The sequence below is a fragment of the Microtus pennsylvanicus genome, chromosome 14 (genome assembly GCF_037038515.1).
Source record: "Microtus pennsylvanicus isolate mMicPen1 chromosome 14, mMicPen1.hap1, whole genome shotgun sequence".
Classification (NCBI taxonomy): domain Eukaryota; kingdom Metazoa; phylum Chordata; class Mammalia; order Rodentia; family Cricetidae; genus Microtus; species Microtus pennsylvanicus.
The window spans coordinates 74,588,706-74,592,483 of NC_134592.1; positions in this window are offsets into that span (position 1 = coordinate 74,588,706).

The following is a 3,778-nucleotide window of genomic DNA, read 5'->3' on the forward strand; positions in this document are numbered from 1 at the left end:
TTAGGGCCAACAAGAAGGCACAGTGGATAAAGGTGCTTGCCTTGGCCAAGTCTGACAACCTAAGTTCAATCCTGGGACCCATGTGGTAGAAGAAGAGAACCATTTCCACAGTTTTCACGCCTCCACACATTCACCCCCCGTGTTGTGATATTTTGTTTGTGTTCTGACAAAGAAAGCTTGCCTGGAGATCAGAGTGCAGAGCTAGCCACAAGTTAACCATAGAGGCCTGGAGATCTGTACAGACAGGAGACAGGAATTGATAGGGCTAGGCACAGACAGGATCTTGCCCCTTTGGTCTGAGGATTCCTAGAGCTAAGTGACTGTGGCTGTTCCTTGGCTTATCTGATCTTTCAGCATTTACCTTGATGTCTGACAAGACTAATTAGGATCACGCTACATTTAACGTTCAACTTTTGGGGCATGATTGTGCTTCACACCATGCACACAAATAGTAAATTATATTTTAAGATTAGGTGGAGCTCGTCAAGTGAGAGCAAATTTAGTTCATTTTAAGCACTAGATTATTGTGTTACTAATGAGCTGGGCAGAGTCCTTTATTCTACCCATATGGAAATGTCGGTGAGTGAGAAGCCTTTCCAGCACTGGCTTTGGCAGTTTTATATCCCTCAGCATTTTACAGCAAGGTGGTGGTGCTCTTGTGTTATTAGGATTCTTTTGCAGGCCTGAAGTATCCAGTGTTACTCCTCTGATTAGTGTAAGTCTAGGAAGCATGGATTCTTCAACCTTTGACAACAGCCTTTATAGCTTTAGGTACCATGATTCTCAGGGCTGAGGTGTTAGGATTTCCCTAGCCTTGGATATTGGTTATTTAACAGCTCTCTGGAACTATACCACCACTCAGGGCCTACAGTTTCAGAGTCTTACAGCCTTTTGTGCAACCTCAGAGGCTCTTTACCCTCTCTTACCTGTTTTCACTGTTCTTGTACCTGCCCTAGTCTCTGTGCCCAGCTGTTCCGCCACCTCATGTTGCTGTGATTGCCAGCACTGGGACAGTAACTCCTTCTGCTGCTGTGTTTCTGTTGCTGTCCCTGAAGCCTGTGTTTCCTGAGAATGTCAAACCCATTGGTGGCTCCCAAGCACTACTGCAACTATACCGTCACCACAGCTACTCCTAATAGCACAATTAGGAGGTTGATGAGGTCCTGAAATGATCTCCAGCATCAGTGTAAAAATGCAGTTGTGGCGGACTGAGAGATGACTCAGTAGTTAAGAGCATTTGCTCGTGCAGAGTACCTGGGTTCAGTTCCCAGCACCCAAATGGCTTACAACTGTAGTAGTATATTATTTGTGTTTTAATAAATAAAGCTTGCCTGAAGATGAGAGGGGCAAAGCAGCCATGCTAGTCAGCTATACTGGCCAGGGAGTGGTGGCACACAACCCTTAGTCTTAGGACTCGAAAGACTGAGGCAAATGAATCTCTGTGAAGTCAAGGATACCCTGGGCTACACAGGGCCGACTCCCAAAAAAATCCAGGTGTTGGTAGTTCATGCCTTTTATCCTGGTGTTTGGGAGTCACGCACCTTTAATTCCAGCACTAGGGAGGTGGAGACAGGAGTGATATGGCTGGGTGGAGAGAGGAATATAAAGGGGAAGAGAGGAAATCAGTGGAGTGTGGAGTCTGAGGATTCATGAAGACAGGATCTTGCCTTTTGGGTCTAGAGAGTTGGTAGAGGTAAAAGGTCTCTCTAGTGGTTGATTGTTTTGCTTTTCTGATCTTCAGTTTGAACTCCCATATCTATCTTGGGTTTGTATTATTCGTGCAACATAAAACCATCTGTAATTCCAGATCTAGGGAATCTGACACCTTCTTCTCTGTGGACACCAGGCATGCTTGTGGTACACATACATACATGTAAGCACATGTACACATATTTTTTTTTAAATCCAATTGTGTTGGCATACAATTGCAATCCCAGTGCTGGGGAGGCAGAGAGACGTCTGGAGCTCACTGTCTAGTCAACCTAGCTTAATCTGCGGGCCAGTGAGAGACCTCTCCTCACACAGCAGCTGGACGGCTCCTAAAGAGCAACACCCAAGGTGCCTCTGGCTTCCACACAGGGCACATAACACACACCTCATATTTATATTCTGTAGGAATTCTTTCAGGTACCTCAACTCGCCTCAAACTGGGATTCTTGGCTGCGCCACAAAAAAATGAATTTTGGGGACTAAGTATGACGCAGAATTGGAGTTTATTATTTTTTGGTTTGGGGTCTCATGTAGTCACAAGCAAGCTTCAGACTCACTACGTTGCTGTATGTGACCTTGAATCTCTGATTCTTCTGTTTCCACTTCCTCAGTATTGGGATTACAGGTAAATACCACACATATAGCATAGAAGGTTCTAGAGATCAAAGCCAGGGTGAACAACTGAGCCGTATCTCTAGCCAAAGCTAGAATTTATCAAGAAGAGTTCAGATCCACAGCACCCATGTAAAAGTCAATATGGTAGTATGTCCTTGGAGTCCCAGCACCATGAAGTAGTCAGGAGGATCTTAGGGTCTCTGTGGCCAGTCAGTCTAGACAAGCAGTGAAGTCCAGGTTCAGTAAGAAGCCCTCTCCAAAAAAAAGGAAATATGGGGCAAGTAGAGAGGAAGACATTCGACATTCACCTCTGACATAGTCAAAAAATGTTTTAAAGACTTTAAAGACATAGATTTGAGCACAGACATTTATGCTAGAGGCTCACCAAAAGGACAATGCAAACCCAACTGGAGGCATGGGGTACTCAAATTAAGTGACCAGTAAGTGTCTTAACAACAGCCTTGCAGATGACTTTCATGGCTTCTGAAATTACTTTTTTCAGTAAATGAGATCAGTGTGGTTCTAAAGTGCATTGTATGATAAGGTACGTGGAAAACAGGTTGTGCAAGAGTTTAGGTCAGGTCTTTTACCACAAGCAAAGCTGGAAGACGTTTTTGTTCAGAAATGGAGGCCACCGATAGTTTCAGGAGGGGACAAGCATTCAGAGATAAAGAAAGCCCAATGCCAGGGAAAGCATGCTTAGGCTTTTGGCTATCAACCAAAGAAAAACAAAAAGGCAGGTGTTAGCTTTTTCTTAATTAGAACACAGAAAAGCAAGCAAGCTTAGCACTGCTACGTGGCAGAAGGAAACTCCGTAAAGAAGCAGGTCTTAGGATGTATAAGTACAGTATTTTATTAAGGGGATAATATCTCTCCCACCTCTTTAACGTGTCTCCAAATCAATCAGATTTCCTGGGAGTGGACTCTTGTCCAGCTTAACGGAGGAGATAATATGTAATGTTACAATATTTGGAGCAGATCGAGATGCTAAGTCTCCACCTACAGCAGGGATATTTCATTTTGGCCAGGAGGCCTAAGGAGGGCAGTTGTTAGCTTTTCCTTTCTCACGTCACCAGGAAAACAGGAGATAGAACACAGAGTTAACCACGAGGGAGTCTACCCTCAGTGTTTCCCCGAACCTATCTAGTTACCTAACAGAATATGGTTAGGTAGAGCATACCCACACCCATCTTTTCCTAGTAGTCCCTGAAGTTGCCTGGTCCCACCAATGGACAAGAGCAGGGAAATAAAAGGCGCCTTGACGATACAGAGACTGCCGTCTCAAGAACAAAATGTACAACCCCCCAGGACTGGACCCTCACTTAAATTTAATTTAACTGGGGGCAGGGAGGCAGGTTGCCACCGTAAAGCGGCTGGCTGGATTCGAACCCCGCCCGGGCCCTGGCTCCCACCACCGCGCGTCGGCGGCACCGTGGAGGAGCCTGCGTCACTC